The sequence below is a fragment of the Anser brachyrhynchus genome (genome assembly GCF_964034855.1).
Source record: "Anser brachyrhynchus genome assembly, chromosome: 6".
In the NCBI taxonomy this organism is placed as follows: Eukaryota; Metazoa; Chordata; class Aves; order Anseriformes; family Anatidae; genus Anser; species Anser brachyrhynchus.
The window spans coordinates 34772056-34784134 of record NC_137700.1 but is presented as its reverse complement, the minus strand read 5'-3'; the positions used below and the strand labels follow the sequence as shown (position 1 = coordinate 34784134).

Genomic DNA, 12079 nt, shown 5'->3' with positions numbered 1-12079 from the left:
GTGAAAGCCCTCTACCATTTTGCACAGGATGACAAATTCTGCAAACAGATTTTATGAAAAGTTTTTCCTCCACTCAGTGGTCATTATAACTGTCTCTAGGTCAAAATTAGTCGGAAGAGAAAACTTTCCTAAGCTTGGCATGGAAAATGTTGTGTCCCAGGTTACTGAGAAATATTAATGAAGGTACTAATGGATAGAATAAGGAGCTTTAATGACTTACATCCAACTGGCTGGAGCCTCACAATCTATGAAGGACTGAAGGAAGGCTCCCAGAGGGTCTCATGATGTGCTGATTCTCAAATAAATCCTTGGATGTGTTTCCTGGGAGTGCTCACAGACTTAGTAGTTTCAGGCACCAGTTCAAGAAAATTGTCTTATTCGCTATTTGCCATTGCCAGATATTCAGAAGTTTTCAGTACCCAGCAGCTAGAAAAAGGGAACTCCCAATTCCTAACAATTTTGCAACATACCTAACTGTAAACACAGGTTTTAAATCCTTGGATTTGGTAATTTTTTTAAGTGCTTGAGTGTGTTTAACCATCTTCTAAACTGGGTTACCCAGTTGTAATCTGGTATATTACACCACATAATCAAGTGTAATCTAGATTCTTTCTATTCCATCTAGGAAGAGATGATAGGTTGATTTGAGAACCACAAGGAGCTTAATCACACAAACTGCATTTTATGTCTGCACAAAGTCCATTTCAGTTTTAGTCTCTTTGTAGATGCCAAAGAAGATAAGCGATTGCCTTTATTTGCTATTGACTTCTTTAATTTTATTGCCCTCTGGCAATAAATGCATCTGCTTAACCACCGCAGAAAAGAAAGTTGCCAGAAGTTTGTTCAGAGTCCTACAGACATAAACAACCCCAAAAGAGATCAAGTCCAGTGGACACAGGAAGGCCCTAAGGAAACATTTGTGTTACCATTACAAGATGCTTCCAGCCATTGCTGGTTTCTTACACATAGTGCTGTATGAAGACTCAAAGTGTCAAACTAAATGAGTCATCATATTGCCGTAGATCTGCCATCGCATTGTTACATCGGTGTGCCACAAAATACAGTTTAATTATTTTTACTCATAATATTCTGCCAGAAAATGGAAGATCACACCAAGTCTCCCAGGTGCCTAATACTAGATAAATGTTATGCTGGGGAAGTACCACCTTCTGGTCCTCTGACACAGCCTGCACAGCAGAGCAGCAGAGAGCAGCAGAAAGCCCACTTCTCTCCCCACTACCTACTCCAAGCAAACGGATCCAGGGGAATGGTGTGCCTACGTCCCTGCTGAGCCACTATTGACCCCAGTATTGTTGCAGGAACCTCTTCTGCTGGACCAATGAACACGCATCACCAGGAGCCTGCAGACTTTCCAATTCCAAGGAAATGTAGGAAATACCTCATTGTGGGGCCTGATGTGGCCACCAGCTCAGGACAATGTCATCATGATGTGAGAATACCTCCCAAAGCACATCTCTATAGTTTTCCCATGTATTGGATGTGAAAATACACTGAGTATTAAGAGTTCTAAAAACCTTAGATGTTCATTAGCTCCTTTTTCCTCTCCATTCATGCCACAATGATCTTCGCTTGTTGGTTGGCTACTGCAAGCCACTGTGAGATCCAGATGGCTCAGCGTGGTGGCTGAATATTTAAATGCCCATTGTGCATGAAGTCCATACCTCAATGCACACAGAAAAGCTGCACAAAGGTTTCAAAGTAAAGCCTTCTCATACTTTTGTAAAGGGTTTTTTTGCAAAACCAGAACAGGGCCTAAAATATTCAACAGCTTGTCTCTTTAAATTAGGTCAGACTTGATCCCCTCTCAGGTTGTCTATCTCACTGGCTGTTATTAACATTTTTTAACTTGTCTTAGGTCTTGACAATTCCTGTTCTTACACAATATTGAATACAATGCACTCAGTCAGGGAATAGATATGATTAGTTACCTGCAACGCACTACAGCACTCGCAACGTGACCACCCACCCAGCAGGCAAACAGGGACAGCATTGCTCAGACCCTCATCCCATCATGCACAACAGCTATGATTTAAATCAGTTTGAACACATGGCATAGGCTTCACCAAAATAAATAAATAAATAAAAGATGTCCTGAGTTCCTACAAGAAAGCAACCTTGACGGGATACTCAAAGGTAGAAAGCCAGGTAGTCCCAAATGTGTTCTTGCAGTGAGTGGCAAGAAACAAATTATGCAGCTGAAAGGAAACCGAGATAATCTTCATGTGGCTTAAAGGATCATAAGTCTGGCACCAACTGCCAGAGAACAATGCAATCAATGACACCATTGGCCTATCCAAAAGGAGAAAAGATTTTCATAATGATGCATAATGATAAAAGACTGGCCAATAGTTGGATTTGCCATCGCTTGTGGTTTCTTGTAATGAAGATCATAAGAAATACAACATTTTCAGCAGCAGCAGCTTTCCAGGTTCTGGCAGACAACAACTGAGCTAATTATGAGAAAGGTCCGAAAGAACAAATCAGGCCCTTCCCAGCATGACAACGTTTTTCTCAATCAGGAATTCTTTTGTCATGTAGTAGGAGAAACAAGGAAATTTTGCTACCTCATGTCTTTCTGCTGTCTAGTCCCTTTATATCTCTGGCCTTAGTCTGCAGTTCTAGTAAAGGGTAAAACCAACCCTCAGTTCCACTCTACAGCCTTCCTAAAACACCTCCTGTAGCAAAGTAAAGGCATCATTCACTATGAGAAAACTTCAACATGCAGCCATTATTGCAGGTTTGCTGCAATTTCAGCACCTGGCTTGCTCGTCCATTTCTGGAGATCAGAGTTTTGCAGCCTCTGGGAGAGTCACTGGAAAGCTCGACCCCAGCACTTCCCTTATTCCTGCTTCTTACCCTCAGGGATACCAGATGAGCTCCCCAGGCTTCACTCTGGTTTGCCTTTAAGCCTTTGGCTCCTCTGAAATCCACCCATGCTGGAAAAGGAGTTCTTAGCTCAATTTTCAATCAACAGTTGAAATCTCTCTGTGTCTTTCCCCATACCCTGAGGGATCTGATACTATTTACCTAGAAAGAACCAACTCTAATGGCTTGTACTGATGTGAAAATATCTCTGAATTATTCTCTCTTGCCTAAGATGAGGTATTTAATATTTTCCTTTTCTCCCTGGAGGCAGTAGACTAAAGGATGAAGAAACAGTGACATGTGCAATGAAAATGAAATAAATAAATAAATGAACAGCAGAATGTACTTACCTCCATGAGGTGGAATCTGTTTTTTTTTCAGGTTTGCACAGTACAGACTCAAAGGATCTTCAACTACGACTGAGCTCCTACATGGACAGATTATATACATAAGAACAATTGCAGAAAGGCTGTAGCTGCTCACTGACCAAGCCACCTCCCTGTCTGCAGTTTAAGGACCGAGGATATGACTCACCATACTAAGGCTGTGCTCCACTTCGTTTCAGCGTTTCGTAGTGGTTTTTGCTCTACCTGGACTTGGTTTCTAATGTTACATACATGTCTCCAGTGGAGACCGCTCTATTGTTTTACTCCATGGTTGTGATATTTCACCAGGAAGAATGTAGGCAATACAGAAAAGTTTGGATTAAATCATCTTACAAGTAGCATTGCTACACCATCAAAGCACTCTAAAGCGACTTTTGCCCATATCAGAAAGCTAACACGGCTCTAAGCCTCCGGCATATCAGCTTAAAAGCATTTCCTGTGGTCTCCTCATTTCTTTTGAGAATATCCTGTAAGTGATGCACAACCAAGGAACAAATACAATTTCTCAGAGTGCTTAGTTTTCACTTTGGCACAATCTGCAGTTGCTGTGTTCCAAAAACCTCATGGGAATTGAATTATCCCAAGTCCTACAATCCTGGGCCCCCTCATCTGATTTAGCTGAAATTGGCTAATATACTCAGAAGTATAAGACACACACACACATGCACACACACACACAAAATGTGACTGTACAAACTCTACTGAACCAAGCAGCTGTGAGTTTTTAAATTTAATCATGCAAATTGATATTTACATTATCATGAACTCCCAATGCTAGTCGTGATAGTTTTCTGCAAGTCTCCTGCACAGATTCTCTTTTTTTTTTCTTCTTCTTTTTCTTATGTGGACTGCCCTATGTCTTCCTAGGATTCCTTTTTGTTACTAAGATCTAAGAGTAGGGAAGTCTGTTGCAGAAAAACAGTATCTTAGTGCTTCCTGAGTGGTGCTCAGCGTTTGCCACAGCCTTACCACCTGTGAAACGCCCTGACACCCTGACTGACATGAAGGATGGGTAAGTATGTCCTTTGGATCAAGGCGTACTACAGGCTGAATGTGTTTATTCGAATTCTTAATGCTGTTGATTATTAGAGTTTATTAGTGAATTATCTTCAACCCTCTCAATCCTTGCCAAAGTGTCACCTCTCACTGGAAGGGCCTTGCATTATCCCTGTAGGAACAATCAGGAGACAGAGAGTATGACTTCAAGAGGGTAGAACAACACACACACACACAAAACGGAATAACTTTCTGATAGCTTCTGATGAGTCTGGGAAATGTTTAAGGTCGTTTGAAAAACCTCTGCCTATAACAGCAAGTTCGACCTTTCCCAGTCTGTCTTTTCCCATACTTCTCCCAGATTTGGTTAGCACCTGGATATTACAAAATATAATGTTTGCACCAGCATTGGTTTACCTTATACCTGCTGCAGGCATCTTAGTCTTTTTTTTTTTTTTTTTTTAGAATTGGCTAATTTAAACTTGTTTATTACTTATTCAATTAGGTGAACTCCATCATAGAAATAGAAAACAAATTGAGTCTTGTGTTTAATACCTCATAAATTGTAAGAAAGAGACAAAAATTCTAAGACAGAGAAAACTCAATTTCATTAAGCAAAACTTCCCAGATTCCTTGCCCACTAAGAATTTTTTCCTAGGAGAAAATAGAAAAACTTTTATTTGATCTCCCTGAATTGCACAGAATTGATGTGGATTACCATAAAGCCTGGTCACTTGTGGAAACTGGACTTCTGACAGAACAGTCCAGATTTTAACCCCAATAACACATACCTGATGTGTCACTTTGGATTCCACGTAAACACTATTGTCAGTCTTCACGAATTAATGTCAGGATAAAGACCTTATTAACAGTTCTGAAGGCTCAGGGGACGCACGGGATTTTAAATGATAGATGTTTTTGGTAAGAAGTACGTCATCATCATTCATTTCACCAGCCTCAGGAAAAATGGCAAATTTCATAAAAACCCAACATGATGATAGTTTAATGGTCTAGTAGGATGTGTACTACAAGAAACTGAAAACACAAGGATTATTTAAACATGGACTGATGAATATGACCTTGACTTACTTGGGAAGAGTCAGTACAACTGCATCCTGATGCCAAATGTAAATTACAGCAAGGCAAGATATGCAGTAAATGATTTGGTTTGGCTTCTCTGGAACCAGATGGTGAAAGTAAAGCTGAGCAGAGACTTCAGACAGTGAGGAGGCCCTGACCCATCTCTGGAACAAAAACAAAGACAATATTTTTTCTTTCCCCAAACTTTTTTACTCGTGACAGCTTTGGATACACAGAGGTTAGTAACTAGCTTCATGTTGTTCTCTTCCTACTGTTTAATTTCAGTAGTATACTTATAGCATTTGTAATAAACTGGCTATTCCAAAAGTAACTGCAAATGTTTATCAGAGGAAATTCATATGCATTTACTTGTTTGACAAGTTTTGGTTTGGTTTTGCTTCTATTCCTTATACAGTAGATGTTCATGGGATTTGGCTTGTTGGTTAAGAGTTGTAGGGAATTTTGTGCAGGTGATTGGAGCTATTAAAATAAACAATTTGCATCTTTAATATCTAAGGGACAGACAGAACCAATCTGATAAAATATCTCATCAAAGAAATAGAAGAAAAATATTCAAAATCCAGCTCAGTTTCCCTCCACTGTTATATCTGTGTTACAGACCTAATATAGCACCCACACTTGCCTAAACAGTGAAACAAAAAAGTCTGAATTTGTAGGAAGATGAAGAGATGCATAAAGGGATATCCCAGGGAAAGAGGAGCTAATGCTCTTTTATGCTAAATTCCACAAAACGCCCAGCTTTACAGCTTCATTCATTTTTCATCAGCAGGAGGGTATAACTGAGGTAAATCCATAGATTTCAAAAGCACTATGACTGTCAAGTCAAATCTCTCCATAGCTTCATCCACATCACAACTTCATCAGCATAGCTTAAAGTGTGGCTGATTTTTTTTTTAATTATTTTTTTTAAAGGAGAGTCTTAGAGTTTTTAATCTTGGAAGATTCATAGTGACATTAGTATCTCCAGTGACTGGGTGAGCTCTATTACCAGGCAAAACACATGCTGACTCCACAGATGAAGAAGAATGAGATGCGAATAAAAAGCTTAAGACTGAGATTTGTCTGTGATTTGTGTATGGACATGAACTGTTTGGATTCTGTCCATCACTTCCCCAATGTCTTTCATGGTGTTCTTCTGCATGGTACAAGCATAAGGCTTAGGTTAGAGTTCCTATCCTGGTTGAATCTATTCTTACTAGTACTTGAAAAAAAACCTCAAGTTCATCGTTAAAAGAAACCATCCTGGGGATTTCACAGGGAATGGCAGCTGTGATACAGAATGCAACAGAGTGATAGACATATGTGAAATGTTCCCATAAACCTGTACAGGGTGGTCAATCTACAGAGTGACTGAGCTCTATATGGCTAAAGATCAGCTTTACCTGTGGTCTGTTCGGGTTTCCTTACCTGGTAGGAGATACCACCAATGAGCCATATGTTCATATCAGACCAAGGCTAAACAAGATGAAATATTCCAGAGAGAAGGATGTGGGCCAGGAGAAGTCCATCCACTTACTGGCCTCTCTCATCAGTTAAAAGCACAGATAATTGAGAGCTGCCTTTAAATGACCTGACCTGTAAAAGAGCTCCCTCAAGAGCAGAGGTTCCCCACTGCCATTCCCACAGTGTCTTACCTAACAAGTCCTTTCCCCACCACAAACACAGTTAAACGTTCCCTGATTTTCTCTTATTTAATTGTTTATGAAAGAGTGAACTGAAAAGCAGGAAGAGCAGTGAGTGCAGAATCAAATTCAAAGCATTTTCGACATAATACAGGCACCAAGAATGTGAGCCTTTTTAGGAAGGAGGAAAGCAGAAGGAGATGATTTAGGAGAATCTGAACATCCTAAGAAACCCTAGTGGAAGAAAAAGAAAATTAGGACATTCACCAAAGAATATGTTCAGATATCAGGGAACAAAAAAATTCTTGGGGTCTAATGTCAGAGCAGGCTTCTGAGAGATCTCTGAATCAGACAGGAGACGTAATCGTCATTTGAGAGACAAGTGCTCTAAAGAGCCTTGAATAGAAGAGATTTAGATACTGACAGGAGATGCACACAAAAATCCTACCAACAACAACAGCTCCAAGTCAGGGATATTTCCTAATCAAAATGTTCAGAATGATGCCATAAGCTAAGACTTATGGGGGAACAGAATGATAGACAGCATAGAGCCAAAGATAAATGATGAGTCTCTAACCACCTAATTGCAGCTGAATATCTGAGTGCAGCAAATCACACCAAATATAGTGAATATAATCAAATGTACTTCCTGGGCATTGATGTGCAGGAAAAATCTCTCTCCAGTGCTCCGACATGCCCAGTTCCCAGATGAATACAAGTCAAATGCCCATTTCACACTACTCAGTCACTCCAGACCCAGTCGAAGATGCTGCCTGTGTGAGGGTAATTATTCACAGAATAACAAATTCTGTTCACCTAAAATGATCCTACACTGAAGGCTACTTATGGTCTTGCCTGATCCCTGGCAGAGGCCCATGTCCTCAGCGTTAGGCAGAAGGGGAAGCTGCAATGCAGGCCTTTTTAACCAAAGATTTTCCTACCCTGCACCCTGCCTCTACACTGTTTTCTCCAGCAGTGTTATCACTACCATGAATCCACCTGTCCACTTCCGCCACCAAGCCCTCCCCCTGCTCCTCCCCACCCCCCCAAAAAAAAAAAAAAAAGGAAGAATGGTCCTGTAAATAACCTGACCTCTGTAAATATTATCCCTTATGCAGTAGTGAATGGCTTTCCTCTGGGGAGGGAGGGAAGGGAGCAAAGCTCACACATTCTCACCACTAAGCCACACACAGTGTAGCAAATTAAACCTGACATGGGCTCCTATAAATCCAGCCTGCAGTTCTTAGCTCAGGGTATCCAGCTGGGCAACTGACGAGATAGACCTAGAGCTGATCTTCAGCAAAATTTGTCTTCCTGGGGATCTGGTAGCTCACCTGGAGAAGCGGAAGGGCAGAAGAGATGCTGCGCAAAGTGCACATGCAATTTCCATTGCCTTGGGTCAGTACCGAAGTTTTAAGCACATGCTCCTAATCCAGAGAAAGGTCTGTGGCTATGTGGGTGCAAATACCTACCACGGGTTGAAGGAAGGCTGTATCAGCACTTGGTCTCTCTGAAAATAAACAAATCTCAATAGTCTTTGACTTCAAGGTCAAAAAAAAAAAAGGATGGCATGGCACGGCATGGGAGCAGCTCACCTCTCCTGTTCATTGTAAAATTCGTGTGTCAGGAGGATTACAAGCAACTTTGTCTCCAGGTTAGCCCTTGGCTTTGGGAACAAAACTGCCTAGAAACCATGACTCTGTTGCCACCGTTTGCAGTACAGTGGTAAATGCTAAATGACAAGGTCTCAATTGCTCTCAGGTGCTGAAAGACAGTTTAGTTACGGTACCTGTCTGTTGTTCTCTAGGGACCTAAGAAGGAAGCAAGAACAGCTGTACTGGTCGATGTTTCTTTTAGTGCAAATATTCTTGCTTGTTTTCTTCATCTTTAAAGCATTTTAGAGACAGGCAATGATCAGATTCAGCCCAGCGGTATTCTATCTGGATTGGGTAGGCTCCTTAAGTGCTTCAACACAGATTGTATTAGACTCAGATCTTCAACTAAGACTCCTCATGTTCTGGATGAGCCAGAGAATATTATATTCCAGTTCACACTGCATATCTAAGGCTATTGCTGACAATAATCCGTGCTCTGCTCCATGTGTGGCTACAAGGTAACCCTGATTTTTGAAGTCCTTAATTATTGTAGCTCCTCTCTTATGAAAAACAAGAACCATTGAATTCCTCCAGGTTCCTCCCAGTTTCCCCTTGGCAGTATTTTAGACCACCCTCAAAAAAGTTACTGCAAGACTAATATATACAGATGCAAGGATTTTATTTGCTACTGCACAATTTTATGAGTGTGTACCGCAGAGCCTAACTTCATGGCAAGAAGATTTATGGTGTAATTACCTTAGTATATTATTGTACAATTTGCAACTAATGGAAAAGAAATTTACTGGCTACACTTCAGCTGTCAGAAAGTCTGTCTGCAGAATGTTATGAGTGGAAGAAATAAGTGCTTCTCTGTGAGTGGGAATGTTAAATGACAGCCATCGCTTAACCTGATCAAACATTTTAAACTTGATCAGCTACCCATATCATAATAAGTAAAGTTTGCTGCAAAGAAAATTAATTATGCCTCATAAAAGAAATAGAAACATTTGATCTTAAGAGGCAAATAAAAAACTGCCCAGTACACCCACTCCCAGCAGAGTTAAGCCTAGTCAATCATCTTTTTAGACAAGTGTAGGAATTAACAATTCCACATCCTCTTTTAATTGTTTTAATTGGCAGTTTTTCCCAGTGGACTTTCATGTTTCACTTGGCCTTTTTTTTTTCCAAGTTGAAAAAAAATGCATCTGATTAATAATCCTGTAATTATATTTCCAGTTCAATTATTAATGTCTAACATCCAGTACTTAAGAAGAGCAAAAGCAGAGAGCTGTCTTCACTTTTGACATAAGACCTTTTGATGGAGAAAACTTCATTCATATCAAATGATTTGCAACTACATTTCTCAGCAACTTGCCAGATCAGTTCAAGTTAGATGTCTGGTAGTAAACATCCCTTTCATTAGAAGCATAGAAATTAGAAGCATGAAATTGAATGGAGGAGGATGGAAGAGTTCAGTAACAGTTTTCAGAGGCACTAACACTCTAACAACTTAATTTAATAGGAAACCAAACTCAAGCTGCTTGGAAATCAAATGAAAGTTTCCCATTGCAGTGGAGATGCATAAACTGCTACATTCTGATGGACATCTAAGTGAATTAAACCTATATCAAAGCACCCTGGATGGGATTTTTTTTGTTTTTGTTTTGTTTTATCCTTATCTTTGGAAGGGACAAAGGGGCCGAAGAAAAGGGGGCAACTCTGGCTGTGTCGGTTCCTTTCATCAGTTTCTACCCACAGCTCACCGAGTTTGGGCAATCATAGTTAATAGCTCCGAAATCTTACCACACTACTGCTATATAAATGGTAATAAAATACAACTGCACCATAAAGCTTTCCCTCACATTAACAGAATTAGATCTATAAAAAAATAAAAATAAAAATACAGAATCACCTTTGTTACATATTGAAAATGCTATTAAACGAAGGCAGACTTGGAATGATGATATGTCAGGCTCCCCTCCCAGATCATGCACTACTGGCAGGTCTCAGTATTCTCTACTTCAGCCTTCTTCTTGTTGCATTTAAAGTACGTAAGAGTTTATTAGACTACTATTAAGATGAGGCAAAACATGGAGCCCTGTATCCCTACCCATATCAGTAGGAGCCAGTGGTAAATTTTTCAGTCCCACGTATCTCAAAATAATTATTCATGTCACTTTAGATAATCAGTTATCATCTCATTACATGTTCAACAAATAGGAGCTGAAAACTCTTAAGTACTGCCATGTTTTGAACTCGAGCGTAATGATGACTATCTGCTCTTTGATAAAATCCTCACCCTACACAGTAGAAAAATTTGTATTGCCTTCAGTAAGTTTTCAATAAAGACCCTTCAAAAAGCAGTGAAGTGTTTACCTTGACTTCTTTTTGCTTGCCTACCACTCTCCAAGCTTCTGATCTCTTCACACACACAGACTATCAAGCAGCAATCTTTTACGCACACCCTGATATGGTGGACACGCCTGCATGGGAACACAAGCAGTCCAGAAATAGTCATTGAATTATTCAGCCACAAAATTCCTAAGCAAAATAAATTGTTATTAGGTGATGATGATGATAATAGTAATAATAACCATAATAACAACATGACTTTTGATTGTCTCTGGGCTCTGGTGTATTCCCTTAGTATATCTTGTAGGCATATTTTGGTGGGATGTACACAGGTGACTGTGCTTCTACAACTTCTTGTCTCATCCCACTGTAAGTGAATTCAATTTCATAGCATTTTTCTGGAGAGGGATCCTAACTAATACAGAAGAAACCAAGGCAAGTTACATCACCCTGCGGTCTGAGACATGCCAGGCATTGAAGCATATTTTAGCATACCCAGCAGATTGCAGGCATGTAGGAGCCTGTGACCCAAGACAGTCCAAAGTTGTGTAAAACACAGCCTGTTCTCTCACGCTTGGTCCTCCTCCTCTGCAGCCAGGCAACTCCGGGGTGCCCAGAACATCAGCGTCCAAGGTCACATCTGCCAGCATGCACATCTCTCATCACTACCCTGACAGAAACCAAAATAAATCATTTAACCTCTTCCTTGTCTGATTTTCCTCTGTGTAAAAAGGCAACGGCAGCAGCGTCTCTTCTAAAACAATGAAAAATCTTCCACTCAAATATTTATGCAGAAAAAGAAAAGTCTTTTGTGGCAAAAATGGAAAATATTTTAGAGAGAAGAAGCTCTTCCTCTGTAAGCTTATTGATGATGATGATGGCAATTACATAGAACGCTTATTTTATCTATCAAGGCACCAAAACGTTACATAAGCCTAGTGGCTGAGGCCAAATTATTATAATTTAAAAAGCCAAATTATTTCCTAACTAATTAGAGTTTTAACAGTTACTTAAGGAAGATATTTATGGATCTGTTATAAATCCCCATGGCTCTATAAACTCAACTGTCACAAACATGTACAGATATATGAAATTCTTGGAAAAGATTGGATTATTAATGTAGGCACAGAGATAAAACCGT

At 40.0% G+C, this 12079-nt stretch overlaps 1 protein-coding gene across 1 annotated transcript in view; it reads right to left on the bottom strand.

The window, feature by feature from the left end:
* LOC308197237 (uncharacterized protein) overlaps positions 1 to 12079 on the bottom strand; it is a 62089-nt gene that overhangs the window by 24250 nt on the left and 25760 nt on the right. The window contains exons 14-15 of the mRNA XM_080597403.1: positions 10963 to 11069; positions 3237 to 5512 (exon numbers count right to left, since the gene is read on the bottom strand). The gene's annotated coding sequence lies outside the window, so the exon portion shown is untranslated. The remainder of the gene's footprint in view (positions 1 to 3236; positions 5513 to 10962; positions 11070 to 12079) is intronic.